The following is a 17,940-nucleotide window of genomic DNA, read 5'->3' on the forward strand; positions in this document are numbered from 1 at the left end:
CAAAATTTTCAACTTTTTGTAACCCTTGTGAATAGTGTTTTAGCTGAATGAGAAAACTTTTCATGCCACACTATGTAGGGGTTCTGTTATGGATATTCTGAGATTTTATTAGTACTCTATACGGTATATGAGTGTATGTAAAGATCGTCAGAATCCAATTCCGAATACTTTGGCTTTTCCCGGAAATCCACTAGATACGGAGAGAATTGAGTATAAGGTAACAAGATAAAAAGGATTTAAATTAAAGGATTATAATAGAGGATCATAAAAAGGAATATAATGTATTGAGAAAGGTTAAGGGAACCTAAGTAATAAGATCCCGGGTATGATCCTTCAAACGATAAACGAAAACGAAAGCTAAGCGAACAGTACAACAGATCAACGGTCATTAGGCAAACGATTAGGAAGTTAAGCAAAGGGATTAGAGGGAGTGATGTCACCCAACCAATGAGAGGAGGACAAGGAGGGAAAGATGACATCACAACATGACATAGGCATGACATGGGAAGGAAGGAGGTGTGGTTGAATGAGAACCACACAAATTCAAGGGCAACAAGGTAATTGACTAAATCAAACACAAAATCAAATCAACCAAGCCAAGCAAATCATTTCATCAAAACACAAAAAATCAGTTCTCTCATTCCAAGCAAGCTTGCTCTCGGCTTTTACTATTTCAAAAGGGGAAGAAATTCAAAATCAAAGATCCAAGCTTCCTAAATTGGTGAGTTAATTCCCTAATCATCTTCATGCTTAGTTAGGGCTATATCATGAGTTTAAGCCATCAATTCCTTCTCAATCTTCTTCATTTAATCAAAGAAGAAGACTATGAATAGTGTTTTCAAGTTTTTAACTTGAAATTTTTCTTGTTTTCCTTGAAGATCCAAGCATTCCTAAGACTTCTCAAAGCTTCTTAAGGCTTCCTAGCTCCTCCCACCACTTCAAGGAAGGTATATCATCTCCAAACCCTAGATTCCTATGTACTATAAGATGATTTTGATTAGTAGGATGATATTGTAGCTTGATGTTGGTGATTTAGAGTTTGGGATTGAATTGGTATTGAAATGGAATGGTAAATGTTGTTGTTTTGATTAAAAGAACTTAAGTATGGTTAAAGTTAAGCTTAGGCATAAGTATGAATGTTAAAATTGAATTGGTTGGGGTTTTTATGATGTGATAAGGATGGATGTTGGTTGTATATTGGATTTGAGGTTGAATTGGGTTGGTTTTGAATGGTTTAAAATTGGGAAATCGCGTAAACATAGCCGTCGTAACGTCCGATTTTCTTTAGACTGTTTTTGTGCATAACATTAGGACCCGAGAACCCCCTACTAGATTATGACCTTTGCCATGTTTAGATAGCTCATGTTACGAGCTTCGTTTTGATATGTAGTTCGTTCGATTCCGATGCACGGTTTAGGAGAAACGACCGTTTCATGTAACGGCGTTTCGCGAACGAAACCTTTCCCCTCGCCTTACTTTGAAACATAGGTTAAAGGCCAAAAAGGGTTAATTAATGTATGAAACATTTATGGTAAGTGTGTTAGGTAGTTGGTAAGACACTCGCGAAGGAATCGCCTTAAAACTCGTAAAGATTAAATTATTAAAAATGGTGGAGCCGAGGGTACCCGAGTGACTTAAGCGAGTCAGTAAGCGCAAAACAAGCGTTAGAGTCTAAGTTAGTTAAAGTATAGATTTACAAGTGACTTTGGTTTAATTTCAACTTACTTGTTGTTTATAGGTTACCAGACTCGTCCCGAGTCTTTTATCACCCCAAGTCGCTCAGGCAAGTTTTCTAACCGTTATAACTATTGTTGTGATGTATATATGTATTTGCATTATCTTGCGATAGATGCATGTTGGTTAATTAGCAAATGTTGCAATATATTGAAGCATGCTGCTATGGTATATATATATGCATGCCTGTTTCATATTCTTTCCATATATATCTGTTGATTCAGTTGATAATACCTATGCTAGAGGATAGCGGTAATTTGCATATACCCTTAGTATAGGGACCCAAAGGTGAAAATATTTTCTAAAACCGGGAGTCGAGGATCCCGAGTAGATTTTGTATATATGGATATAAATATATATATATATATATATATATACTTATATATATAAATGAGTAGTCTTGTCAAATACAATAAAAGTTGTAAAAACTGTGTATTTTAACAAATCAATTATATGTGTTTCAAAGCGATATGAAATTAAGTAGCACGTGAATGTTACAGGCATGTCTACTTCATTTATGAGGTACAATATTTTTGATTTGACAATGTAATAATTACTGTATACTTAAAAATAGAAAAGATGAAGTGGTTTTTCATATTTGTTTATTATCTAAATATAATGTTGTTCGGAAGTTGATGTTGTACATTAATTGAAGATAAATGAGTATTTGGTGATATTATTCGAGCTACTGGTCGGAAATGGTTTTGTGATGACAATTTTAGGTATTCAATGGATCTGAATTTACGTTACTCAAGAGGTTCAGTAATCACGATGCATAGGGAGTGGGAATGGCGTGTAGGGTGTTTGCAAAGATGTATAGCCCAATGTCAAGAGCATGGAATGCGAATAACTAAACAACGCGCCATACACCTCCAGCGAGACACCCCTCAACAACTGGAACTAGATTTATTCCGTGCAAGAGAGGAAGAGAATTGAATGATAATGCGTTTAAACTGGATGGATTTACAAACAAAATGTAGGGAGTTTGCTGAAGATGGCGACAATAACAGCACAAGAATGTATCATCATTTTGATACAAGTCCCGACTATGTTTCTGATTTCTACTTGTCCGATAATGAGTAATAAACATGTGAAGTGAGTTTCAGAATATGATAGATAATGTAATACGTTGTATCTTTTTTCATACAATATATATTGTATTTTGATATCGTACTCTATGTTGTGCAAGACATGCCTGTATAATAACAAGACTAAGTCAAATTGATAACCCTAAGTAAGTTGTATTATAATCTTAGTTTGCATTTTGTATTGTAACATTTAAAGTCTATAAAAATGTCAAAGAGAAGACTACAGTCTTTTTCTTTAAACAGTATCATGCCTAAGAATTTTATATGGAAGAAAATCAAGAAGATCATGCCTCAGAAGAATTATGAAGAAGCTTGGAGTTGAATAAATCTATTTTGAGAAAAATGTTCTAAGTCAAGATCTCTACAAGTCACAGATTTAGTGTTATACAGAAGTCATTCGAGAACTCCAGAATGACTTATAGAGAAGTCGGGAAAGCTACTAGAGAACTCAGAGATATAGACAAGCCAAATTGAAGATATGAAGATTGGAGATATCGACAAGTCATTTCTTCACTAGAGAACTCAGAGATATCGACAAGCCAAATTGAAGACATAAAGATTGGAGATATCGACAAGTCATATCTACACTAGAGAACTCTGAGATATTGACAAGTCAAATATCACTAGAGAACTCTGAGTTATCGACAAGTCAATTAGTCACTAGAGAACTCAGAGATATCTATAAGCTAAAGTGAAGACATGAAGTGAAGAGATCTCGACAAGCTAAATTCTCTTATAGAAAACTTAGAGACCTCTACAAGTCAAAGAAACTATAGAGTAATGAGAGATCTTGATAAGCCAATAAACTTATCGAGATGTCAAGTTCTCTATATACCAAATTGGAGATTTTGAGGTAAAACTCAAAGTACAAAATGCAGACCAGTTCAATATCCAAGATTAACAATCAACAAACAATCCACTCAGTTGGATTGACAAGTCTACAAAAGGAAGTTTGAGGCGTGCACGATCAAGGGTGAATATTAACTGACAAAGGAAGATCAAAGTTAAGACAGTATGCAAAGATATGCTAAGCCAGAAATGGAAGATATACTTTTCCTAAAATGGAATGATTAGTGATAGTTTACTAAAGTGAATAGTATCTCTTATTACACACTGTGTAAACCAGTAGTTAACTATCATATAAAGTTAACACCGGTCCTTTGTTAGAAGGTAACAAATTTAGATCAGAAAAATCTTGTATTCTCTCAAGGAAGAAGCTAAGCTCTTTAACAACAAAGAGCCTAGAAATTTTGTAGCAAAAAATTCTTAATTTTAATATAAAATTAAGTGAGTTTTGAAATATTTGTGTTCACTGTTATTGCTTGTTTAATTTCAGTATCAACACATCTCACTGCAAGATTTAATTTACTTTGTTCACAACCATAAAAACTTCAAGAAAAACATAAAAATGCAAAAACACATTCACCCCCACCCCTGTGTGTAATTCATTATCTAACAAGTGGTATCAGAGCAAAATCTAAAAGCAAACAGATTCAAGATCTTGGAAGGATGAATACATAAAAAATCAGTAGCATCAAAATTCCTACTTTTGATAAAACTAACTACACTCTATGGAAGAAGAAAATGTTACTGTTTATCAGGATGTCCAATCCATTATATATTCAGATGCTCAAAATGGGCGTTTCACTCCTATGGTTAGAGTTGAGGAATCTACAGATGGAGACATGGTCATCCCAACTCATTATGCTAATAAAGATCCTTATGAGTACACTGAGCCTGAAAAAGAAAAAGTCTCCCTGGACAGTGGCTTGCAGTTGATCCTAATAGAGTCACTTGACAATGTAATATACAACAACATTGTCAACTGTGACACTGCTAAGCAGATCTGGGAAAAGATTGAAATACTCTGTGAAGGAATTGAGGAATTTAGATCTAATCAAAGAAGGATACTGATTTCAGAGTATGAGGGTTTCATGGCTAAGCCAAAAGAAAGTATCACTGATGTGTTTGAAAGGTTTAAAAAGCTGATAAATGACTTGCAGCTCCATGCCAAATACTATGAAGCTGAAGAAGTGAACTTGAAATTTTTGCTTACACTCCATGATCATTTGGAACAGAAAGTTTCAGCAATAATAGAAGGGAGAGACTTGAGCAGAATAACTCTGTAAGTTCTGTATGAAATCTTAAAAACATATGAATTAGAGATGATTCAAAGGAAATCATTAAGAGCTGGTCAAGGGCATGTTGTAGATGGTTCAAGTGCTCTAATTGTCAATGAAAGCCAGACCTCTAATGATGAGCCAAGATCCCAGACTCCAGTTGCCTCAACAAGTGAGCAAAGAAACAATGATTTACAGGAACAAGTCATACTGGAATTGGAAGAAGATGAGTTCTACACCCTGGATGAACTTGATGAGCTTGATCAGTCAATGGCCTATCTGGAAAGAAAGTTTTCTAATATTAAAGTAAAGAAGCCAAGATTCTTCAAGGGTAAAGGATAATCATTTAACAACAATGTAGCAAGAATTACAGAAGGGGGGTTGAATGGAATTCTTGAACCTTTTTCTTGAAATAAAAATGTTCAACTCGATTATAAATATATTTGTTTGATTAGCACAATGCGGAATGTAAACTTAATTGAATCAAAATATAAGTAATTAAAAACAAGAGTCTTTAAAAACTTTCTGGTGGATTTAAACAATTCAACAGAGATATATATAATATATCGAGAGGACTCTGTGTGCAGAATTGCTTACAGCTGCTTACAAATGGAACTACTGAGAATACAAGAAATGCTAAAGATTCTGCTTACTAAGATTTCTCTGTTTTTATATTTTTCAGCTATTTCAGTTTGTTTTTTTTATTTGCTACTCTCTTGGTTTATATAATACCAAGATTACAAAGTCAAAAAGACTGAACAAATATAAAATCTAACAGTCTTAAGCTTTGCTGCTTTTCGTCCTCTATTACCCAGTTAATGGGCTTCCACAGTGTGTTTGTATACATCTCGACGGCTGTGTGTCAGCTTTCACTGTTCAACTGTTGTTTGAATTCTTCATATGATTATCCGTCGATTTTTAGAACATCCGTTGATGATTTAATTGATCATCCGTCGACTGTTATATTAAACATTCGTTGATAGTCATTTGATCATCCGTCGATGGCTTTGTTAATCATCCGTCGGTAGCTATTTTGGCACTTGACTCTATTTCACTTATGCAGAATTACAAGACATCATTTATGTACAATTAATCAACCTATTCTGCATATCTAGTTAAAGTCAACATGACTTATATGCTACTACAGATTCTATACAAAGGTGCATACATAACTGTGCTATAAACTTATTATTACATAAGCTACTCACTCGATGGATAAGAAGTTAATCATCCGTCGGGACTATAATGAGTTATCCGTCGGGACTATAATTCTTATCCGTCGAGTGCTACATTATTTCACTAAGTAAAATCTACTTAGATGTTTTGTTTATGAAATCATCAAGTACACAACATATACCCAACAATCTCCCCCAATTTATGTCTACTGGAATTGTAGCCATTGTTGGATTTTAAACGCAGCGGGGGCATGGCAAAACACTTTTACACATATAAAATCCAAATAAAAGCATATAAATCGTGGTAAAAACATAGGGATCAAATCTAACCTTTAAAATAATTCGGAGACAACGATCAGAGGTCCTTAGCAGTTGCTCCTCAAGTGTGAAGCACTCCACCGGTATCCACCAAGAAAACGATGTTAAGGATGAGGAAGGAGGTCGAGAGAATTGGGTTTTCCAAACTTTTTGGGTTTTTTTGGGGTTTTCGGGTTCGAATAAAAATAGGGTCTATAATAGTGTATTTATAGGCAAAATTTTCAGCTGAAATTTTTCCATAAATATTATTATTATTATCCCATTTAATATTCTCATTAATAATTAAAACACCTTTTAATTATTAATCCTTTTTCTAAACACTTTAGAAATAATTCTCTCTTGATTTAATTTCCAAAAATTAAATCCTTTAATTAATAATATTAAGAACTTTTCTTAATTAATTTATAATCAATTAAATCTCATTTAATCAATTATTAAATTTTCCAATTAATTATTTATTTCATAAATAAATAATTATTAGCCATTATTAATTAATTCCTCCACCATAAAACCATTCTCTTTTTATGGTGTGACCCTGTAGGTTCAATATTAAGCCGGTAGTAGAAATAAATAATAATAAAACTATTTTATCATTATTTATATAAATTCTCTAATTTATTAAATATGATTAATTAATTAATCATATTTATTCTTCATCGTGAGGGATACTTCTCAGCATATCGCGACTATCCGGATAATATGAATTCACTGCTTAGAATACCAAGAACCTATTCAGTGAATAGTTACCGTACAATAAACTCCTTCTACCCTATAATGTCCCGATTAAATACAAGGCATGGATCTCGTGTCAAGCCTATCTAATTCAATCACTTGCTTACCATTTACTATGCGTAGTTCTATGCAAATTAGAAACTCCTTTCTAATTTCATTCACTCTGGCCAGAGATTCCTGAACTAGCATAAGTGGATCAGCCTTGAACATTCGCTTCCTTCACTGGAAGGGGTAGATCCTATATTGATCATACACTATCTTCGTGTACAAATTCCTATACCCAGTAGAGCCCTAATAATTGTCCCTGGAGACTAAGAACTAAATCAAAGCATAGTTCAGTGTACACAAGATGACTATGATGACCTCAAGTCTAAGGATACTTGTACAACTATCACTATGTGAACAACTGCTGACATGTGAGTGAACTCCATCAGTTGTTCAGCTGTGCGAGTCATGTTCAGTGAACTTATTCTATAATAAGCACCTACATACTAGCTATAGTGTCACCACACAAATGTCTATGAGAACAGACATCCTTCATAATGAAGCAAGCATAGTATGTACCGATCTTTACGGATTATTAATTACCAGTTAGTAATCCTATGACCAGGAACTATTTAAGTTTAGAGTTATCATCTTTTTAGGTCTCACTATTATGATCTCATCATAATCCATAAAAAGCTTTACTCTAAACTATGGTATATCTTATTTAAACACTTGAATAGATAAAGCCCGTAATAAAAACAAAACAAGTCTTTTATTAATATTAATGAAATCAAAACAGATTACATAAAAGTTATTCCTAAATCCTCATACATGATTGGACTTAGGACATATTCCTTTCAATCTCCCACTTGTACTAAAGCCAATCACTCTGGTATCTAATACCCATCTTGTCTTTATGACGATCAAAGTGACTTTCATAAAGTAGCTTTGTGAGTGGGTCTGCTATGTTGTTATGTGTGTCAACTCTAATTCAATACAATACAAGAAATGTTACCGCGCTCCCACTAACCCTTTTGTAGACACATGGTTCATCTTCGTTTTTGATAAAATCAAACTCTTTGATTGTCTCATCAAAACGAATGTTCCATCTTTCGAGAAGCTTGCTTTAAACCACATATGGTTCGCAGCAGCTTACACCTAGGTTTTCATTTCCCTCGGAAAGAAAACCATCTGGCTATATGCCAGATCTCATAGTCGTAGTAAGCAGCAATCGCAAGCAAAATTCGAACTAATTTTAACCGGGCTACAGGTAAAAGGTTTCATTAAAGTCAATTCATTGCCTTTATTTGAATCCTTTTGCCAAAAGCCTGGCCTTAAAGGTCTCCACCTGGCCATCTGCTCTAATCATTCTTACGTATACCGTATACATAGATTCCGTTCCGGATTTCATGGCACTATACCATTTCTCTGAGTCAACACTACTCATAGCCTCATTATAGGTTACAGGGTCGTCATCATCAATGATCGAAAACTCATTGTCATTCTCAATGACAAGGCCATAATACCTCTCAGGTTGGTGAGACACTATCCCTAATCTATGAATGGGCTGTTCCACAAAAGATTGTTCAGTCAGAACAGGTGTTTCCACTCGATCTGTAGTAGTTTGTGCTTCTTGAACTTCATCAAGTTCAATTTTTCTCCCACTGTTTCCTTCAAGGATAAACACCTTTTCCAAGAAGGTAGCATGTCTGGAGACAAACACCCGATGATCGGTGCAAAAGTAATACCCTAAAGTCTCTTTAGGATATCCCACAAAACTACATTTTACAGATCGATATTCCAGCTTATCTAGGTCAACTTACTTGACATAAGCTGGACATCCCCAAATCTTAACGTGTTTAAGACTCAGTTTCCTTTCTTTCCATATCTCATACGGAGTTTGAGGAACAGATTTTGGAAGGCACCTTATTCAGTAAATATGCTGAGGTTTCCAATGCATAACCCCATAGGAATACTGGAAGATTTGCATAGCTCATCATGGACCGAACTATGTCTAACAAAGTTCGATTTCTCCTTTCAGATACCAATCTGGAGGAGTCCACTGGGAGACTATACCATTTACTTTGAGATAATCTAGAAACACTCCATTAAAGTATTCACCACCTCGATCTAATCGAAGAATTATAATACTATGTTTGGTTTGTTTCTCCACTTCATACTTATACTCTTTAAACTTTTCAAAGGCCTTAGACTTGTGTTTCATCAAACACATATCCGAATCTAGATCTATCATCTATGAAAGTAATGAAGTATGAAAATCCACCCATGGCTTGCTTAGACATTGGTCCACATACATCTGTGTGTACCATTCATAGCAAATTTGTAGTCCTCTCTCCATGTCTACTAAATGGAGACTGCAGTGCCACTATAAAGTGAGATTTTCATCATCCCTTTTCTTTTATTAGTTTGTTCAATCTGAAGTAAATTATGTCACATTTATACAGACCATTATTTAAAGTACCACGTCCATAAAGAATATTAGCTCTAAGAATAGAACATTCATTATTCTCAATAATAAATGAAAATCCAGCCAAGTCTAACATGGGAATAATATTCCTCACAATCGAGGGAACAAAATAACAATTATTTAAAATAATAGTCTTGCCCGTAGGCATATGTAAATGAAATGATTCTACATCTACAACAGCAACTCTTGCTCCATTTCCCATCAGTAGAATCACCTCCTCTTCCTCAAGAGTCCTACTTCTTCTTGGTCCCTGCAACAAATTACAGATTTGAGAACCACAGGAGGTATCTAATACCCAAGTAGAAATTTGATTTAATGACATATTCACTTCTATCATGAACATACCTGAATCAGAAGCGGTAGTCTCACTACCCTTCTTCTTCTTCAATTCTGCAAGGTAAACCTTGCAGTTCCTCTTCCAGTACCCCACCTTGGTACAGTGAAAGCAAACAACTTTGCTCTTGGGGTCTTCAGCTTTTGGTGGAACCGGCGTTTTCTCACCTACTTTCTTCTTCTTGGAAGAGTTCCTCTTTCTTTTCTTAGGATTGGAACCTTCACCAATTAGAAGAACAGAACTCTTCTTAGGGGGAAAATTCGATTCCGCAGTCTTCAACATGTTGTGGAGTTCAGGAAGGCTGACATCCAACTTATTCATGTGAAAGTTCACAACAAACTGCGAGAACAAACTCGGAAGCGATTGCAAGACCAAGTCTTGGCTCAGCTCCCCATCCATGGCAAAACCAAGTTGCCCAAGACGTTCAATCAAATTGATCATCTCAAGTACATGGTCATTCACAGATGATCCCTCAGACATCCTACAACCGAACAGCTCCTTCGATATCTCATATCGAGCTGTCCTCCCCGCCACATCATACAACTCTTGTAGATGCATGAGGATAGTGTGAGCATCCATATGCTCATGTTGCTTCTGTAGCTCAATGTTCATGGAAGCTAGCATGATGTATTGAGCAACATTTGCATCATCTATCCACTTACGATACACAACATGTTCATCATTATGTGCATCACTAGCAGGTTCAGTAGGCTTAGGTGAGTCAATCACGTATTCCAGCTTCTCAATCCTGAGAACAATTCTCAAGTTTCGAAGCCAGTCAGCATAATTAGGACCAGTCAATTTGTGAGCATCTAGTATGCTCCTGAGTGATAGTGCAGAAGACATAACGTACAAAGTAAATCTGTAAATGATAAACACATAACAACACTTAGCAAATATTTGATTTCATTTCAAAACACTATATGAATCGGGTCTTTATTCATAAGTGGCTCCCACTAGTTTATCTAATTTATTCAACCCCCTACGTGAAAAATTAAGCATTCATAATGCTAGTGGGAATAGGGATCCTACATTCCATTACACAACCCCGGCTGTGGCATGAAACGCCATGTAATGTTCAATAGGAAGACAACTCTTGTCAATTACATCTAATGTTATTCCCTAATCAAACTTTAGCCTCTTGAATAATTGAGTCACGGCTGTGGCACGACAAACTCAATATTCTAAGTCAAGTCTAACCCAACATTCCGTATAATTGAATCAGTCCCCAAAGGCCCACGGCTATGGCACGTAACGACCTTTAGATTTTTATTCAATGTACACATCTCTATGTAATAGACAAGTATTTCTTATTTCGAAATCAAAGCCCTCGGCTGTGGCACGAAACGACAATGATTTAAAAATAAGAACTACTTTCTATCATGTTGGAAGGCTATGACCGACACAAGCTCGTTGTGTCATTGGCCAATTACTACTTGATATCATTTAATTTTAGAGGGATTATATTACGTTACAATTATAATAATATTATAAAGAGATTCTTCCTTTTAAATTAAATATTTCAAATCAATAATCAATAATCAGATGATTCCCAGATCGGGTGGAGCATTGTCAAGAGGCGTCACTTAATAACCCTTTCTTACAGATAAAAATCTGTTGTTGACAGAATCATCCTTTCTCTCATATTGAAAATTTATATTCAATTACGTGTTTCACAAACACAAGAATCTCATGATTGTATTCATAATATTGTTATTAAGGTTATGAAACAATTTCACTATACTAGGTTGTCTAACAAACGCCTTATGTTTATTTAAGTTCACCTAAATCTATCATCGCATGATAAACTAAGCATATATCACATATATAAACATGAATAAACATCAAGGTAGGCATGTTACATCATCTAGCACATTAGTCTAAGTATTATACATCTCTATGTATCACATGAAGCATTTAAAAGCAATTAAAACAGTCAAAAACAACTTTAAAACACTTTATGGAAATATAAACAGTTAAAAACTTTTATATAAACTAAAATTGATCACTCCATTAGATCCGTCTCAGAAAACCGAATCCAACGGTATATTGCACGCCCAAAAAGGAGTTACGAAACTCCTAGAAAATCAATTTTAATGTAAACAGTCGGACTGTAACGCATTACAGGAACGCGTTACAAGCCCTGTAACGCATATTCTACCTCTTGATTTAATTTCCAAAAATTAAATCCTTTAATTAATAATATTAAGAACTTTTCTTAATTAATTTATAATCAATTAAATCTCATTTAATCAATTATTAAATTTGCCAAGTAATTATTTATTTCATAAATAAATAATTATTAGCCATTATTAATTAATTCCTCCACCATAAAACCATTCTCTTTTTATGGTGTGACCCTGTAGGTTCAATATTAAGCCGGTAGTAGAAATAAATAATAATAAAACTATTTTATCATTATTTATATAAATTCTCTAATTTATTAAATATGATTAATTAATTAATCATATTTATTCTACATCGTGAGGGATACTTCTCAGCATATCGCGACTATCCGGATAATATGAATTCACTGCTTAGAATACCAAGAACCTATTCAGTGAATAGTTATCGTACAATAAACTCCTTCTACCCTACAATGTCCCGATTAAATACAAGGCATGGATCTCGTGTCAAGCCTATCTAATTCAATCACTTGCTTACCATTTACTATGCGTAGTTCAATGCAAATTAGAAACTCCTTTCTAATTTCATTCACTCTGGCCAGAGATTCCTGAACTAGCAGAAGTGGATCAGCCTTGAACATTCGCTTCCTTCACTGAAAGGGGTAGATCCTATATTGATCATACACTATCTTCGTGTACAAATTCCTATACCCAGCAGAGCCCTAATAATTGTCCCTGGAGACTAAGAACTAAACCAAAGCATAGTTCAGTGTACACAAGATGACTATGATGACCTCAAGTCTAAGGATACTTGTACAACTATCACTATGTGAACAACTGCTGACACGTGAGTGAACTCCATCAGTTGTTCAGTTGTGCGAGTCATGTTCAACGAACTTATTCTATAATAAGCACCTACATACTAGCTATAGTGTCACCACACAAATGTCTATGAGAACAGACATCCTTCATAATAAAGCAAGCATAGTATGTACCGATCTTTGCGGATTATTAATTACCAGTTAGTAATCCTATGACCAGGAACTATTTAAGTTTAGAGTTATCATCTTTTTAGGTCTCACTATTATGATCTCATCATAATCCATAAAAATCTTTACTCTAAACTATGGTATATCTTATTTAAACACTTAAATAGATAAAGCCCGTAATAAAAACAAAACAAGTCTTTTATTAATATCAATGAAATCAAAACAGATTACATAAAAGTTATTCCTAAATCCTCATACATGATTGGACTTAGGACATATTCCTTTCAGCCATAAATTAAGAGATACTTGATGATAACAAAACATCCTGAACATATATCTTTAAAGATAAGTAGATAAACTGAAAGTGCTTCAATTAATTAAAATGAACAAGGTTTGGCTCACAGTCAATTCAAGATGCTCCTCTAGCCTGAGCAGATTTTTCTAGTTCCTTGAAGGTCTGGATCTTCTTCCAAGCTTTCTGTTATTTTCTTCAATTTGATTCTGGAGCTGCCTGTGGAATTCTAGTTCATCAGATTCTGAGAGATACTCAATTGGTCTTCTAATCTGAATAATCTTCTTACACCCTTGTCATCCATGAATTTCATCAGCCAGTAGGGCCTTAGATGCACTCTTCTCCCTGTGTATGGGATGATTAGAGTCTTTGGGAGTGCATCTTTAGCTCTAACACTCCTCAGCTCTTCAATCTTCTTTAATACTAGTCTTCTTGCAGTTACATTGAACCCAAAGTTTTTCTTGAAGGATGAATAGACTTTGATCAGCACAGCTTGGCTTTCTTGAAGAATCCTGTGAAGTGGCCACTAAATCTCCCTTCCTCCTTTGTACTTGAACACCAACCTTTCAGGTAGGTTTCTGTATGCATCAATTGCCCTTACTTCATCCAGTTCATCCAGGTAAAGGTTTAGATCTGAAAATTCTTTGATGTCACACAAGTACAAGTAGTCTCCCCTGTTGACCTTGGGTTGAGCTTTAACTACTGACTTGGATTTGAGAGGTGACAACTTCACTTTCTTGACTACCCTTGACTTTGTCCTTTTTGGCTTGCTAAGGATTGGTAAGTTGAAGTCAGGAATTGGTATTTTATCACACTCTATTGGCTCATCCTTTGGCACAATAGGTTCACCATGTATTTTCCTGTAGGGATCCACCACCCTTATGTCTTCAAATACCACAGAGGGCTTTGATGCTTGAGTTGTAGCTTGAGTGGATTCCTTAGGAAATTGATCTTCCAATTCCTTGTCAACAACATCCAGTTTCCTTTTTGTTCTTCTAGCCAATTCTTTCTTTCTTGGGGATTTCTTCTGTTCTTCAATCTTCTTCTTTGATTCAGCAGCTTCAGATGGTTGAGAGGGAATTTGTTGAGAAGAATTCACAGCCTGTAGCTTGGCCAAGATAGCAATCTGTTCTTTCTTTTGTTTAGACTTCTTTGCATCTAGAGCAGTTTGCCTCTTTTCCTGCTTTAATCTAGCTTTTTCTTCTTTCTTTGCTGGAGCAAATTGTGGATGTCCAGCTACCACACAAATTTTCTTTCCATTTCTGAATATCTTAGCAATTCTTCTTTTTGAAGCTGAATCAGCTGGATCTTTATAGAAGACAATAGATCTTGACAGAAGCTTCTTTTCATCAGGCTTGGGTGTCTCATACACAGTGTCCATAGGGTTCTTCCAAGATGATTTTGGATAATTTGCCCTAGGTTTAAGAATTGTTTCAGCCTTTGTAGACTTGATACAGGAAGATTGTCCTTTTTCCAGATAGTTCATGCTCATCTCATTCACACTGATTGGCTTGACATGAGAGTGATGGATGGCTGACTGAACTGGCTCCTTGACTAGTTCAAACTTTTTCTGTATCTCCTCATCAATCTTATTCCAGTTGATCAAACTCAACTTTCCTTTTTCAGCAACTTTCAAGTTTGCTGCTACTGCTTTAATTAGATCTATACCATCTGCAACTGTTGGCTTGGAGACTGTAATTGAAGGTACAATTACTTTGCTGATTTGTACTTGAAGTTTCTCCCCCTCAGTTGGTCCTTTCTCCCCCTTACTTGATTCTCTCTCCCCCTTTTTGTTATCATCAAGTTGAGGAGTTAGGCCTTGTGCTTTAGCCAGTTGCATGAGAAGATTTGTCTGAGTCTGTTGATTTTGAAGAAGGATAACCACTGAATTCTCAATAATTTGAACTCTGTTTTCCAGCTTGGCTAGCTTCTTTTCAGAATCTGATTCTCTCCTCAATCGTAGTAATAGATCTTGCGTGGTACCATATGGCATTACTGAATCCAGCTTCTCAGAATTGTATGTCTTCCAGTCAGCTATATCTCTTTTTAGTTCATCCACACTCATATTCTGTCTTAAGTGCTGGATCTTCATGAGATGTAGAGAGTCTAGGTGAGCTTGAAGAATAGCCTTGGCACCAGCATCTGAAGTTTCCTGAAGGGCCTTTTGAATAGCCATCACTTGCTTGACCAAAGACACATCAAATTGTCCTGGTGTAGATTCCTTTGTCCATGCCCATCCAGGTAAATTTAAAACAGAACTTGGGCCTTCATCTCTCCCATCATCATTAGAATTTACTCCAAATTCTTCAGATGGCTCACCAGCTTGAGAAGGCATCCTATTGACAGCAGCTTTATCTCTTTGAAGAGATTCTGAGGTGTGTACTAAATTCAAAGTCTGTTCTGCCTCCACATTGCCCTGAGCAGCCAACAATTGATAGGCTGACACAGGATGAGTAAAAGTGTCAGCATCCAAGGAAATGTTATCAATTTCAGCTTTGTAATGTTGCTGAAATTGTCTTCCCTTTTCAGCATCATCCACAATTATTGACTCACTAGCAATGGCTGGATCCACCCTTATTTCTCCTGTACCTGCCTTTCTCTCATAATCTCTCTTTTGTTGCATCAGGGTCTCACCCTGGCTCCCCACCCTCACACCCTCACCTTCACCTACTAAGGTGGGACTCCTCTCACTCACTTTTGCCAATCCTGAATAAATAGATTGCTGAGATTCACTCTTTTCCTCTCCTTTTTCCTGGGAGCAACCCAGCCTCTCACTCAATGCACTCTCCTCTCTCAGTCCTAAGAGTGACTGTATTACCACTAAGTCCTCTGCACTAGAAATGATTGAAGTTTGAAGTTGTGCAGAGACACTCGATGGATAAGTGATATCCATTGGGTGAGTGGTAAAGCTATCAGACGGATAACTGCTGTTAAGCTTATCCATCGGGATACAATCACTACTCGACAGATGAGCAATATCCATCGAGAGAGTAGAAATGAATGAGGTGGGAAGAATAACTATTGTTGACTCTGTGTTGATTGAAGTTATTTGAGGCACAGATGTCACAATAGTATCTGAAAGAATTGGCAAGTGAGCCAACAAATCATCTAAAAGATGATGCTCACTTGCACTAGATTTTGGCTTCCCCAACAGAGTTAAAGAAGGGGAATCAGGAATTGAAGTGTTTATCATATCCACTTCCAGAGAGTTTGTTGGTGAGTATGGTATTTCAGAGGCTTCTATTATAAGAGATTTTGGCTGTGACTCCACATTTATTGGAGCCACATCAATCTGAATTTGAGAAAGTGCAGGGACTGTGTCTTTAGCACCAGTTTGCACTGTGTGTGTGTCCTGTGCATCCCCAGTTGTTTTGGATTTCTTCTTTCTTGTGTAAGTTTGGGGTGAGCTTGTGTCCCTAACCCTTTTGGCCTGTGCTCTTGGCTGAGAGCTTTGTTCAATAGCCACATCCTTTTGGGAGGATGCAGCTAGAAGTGAGCTTTTGTCCTTTTTAAGCACTTCAGTTTGTTGGGAAACTGCAGTGTGGCTAGGCTGGGATTCACTCAACTCTCCAACCTTATCCTTGGGGTTTCTTTGCTGTTCACCCCTTCCCTTACCTAACTGACCCTCCTTCACGCTCCCCTCTTTGGCTTTGGTAGATTTTTCAACTAGTACCTTTTGAGAGATACCAGAGGGGGTTTTCTTTGACTTGGATTTAGAAATTATAGTTGATTTGGCAGCTTTGGTAGGCAACTATTTGGTCATTGTCACAGTTGCCATAGCTACTCCTTAACTCAAAGAAATTGAGGAGATTTGAATAGTTGAGGGTATGGATGAACTTACCTCACTTACCTGAGGTGTCTGCATTATAGGAAAGTAGAACATTGGCACATCCCTATGATGGTTGGCTCTGTTCAAATCTGCAATGATTCTTCTATCTTGAACCCAACAAGCTAATTTGTTGTTTGAGTTCTCAAGTACAATCTCTTGACAAAGATGGTTAGCCAATATCATGAAAAATCTAGCATAATATACATTCTTTCCCCTTTTGGCTAACTCACCTAGTTTAAAACCTAACTCATACAAGACAAGGTCACTGAAATTGTAAAATTTATCTGTAACTAGCATGTATAGCATGTTAAGCATGGAAATGTTCACAGAATCAAAATTACTGACTTTTCCTGAGAAAACTTTAGTCACAACATCACACATGAAACTCCATTCCTTCCTAAGACCTAATATTCTAATCTCACTTAGCTTAGTAGTAGGAAGTGCATAATGCATGGAATTAAGCATATTGATAATATCAGTGTCAGTGTGTGGTGAAGTTACATTATCATCAGGAATTTTGAAACATGCTTTTATCACATCACTATTGATACAGAACTCATTACCTTTGATAGTTAGAGTGATGGTTTTGTCAGTAGAGTTGTAGATTGCAGTGGTCCACATCTCTTCAACAACTTCACAGTAAATTATGGGTGATTCAAGCATGGCATAACTTAACTTACAGTTCTTCACGAAGTCCATCATCTTGTGATAGTCTTCTGATTGCTGAATA

The sequence above is a fragment of the Apium graveolens genome, chromosome 1 (genome assembly GCF_009905375.1).
Source record: "Apium graveolens cultivar Ventura chromosome 1, ASM990537v1, whole genome shotgun sequence".
Taxonomy (NCBI): Eukaryota; Viridiplantae; Streptophyta; class Magnoliopsida; order Apiales; family Apiaceae; genus Apium; species Apium graveolens.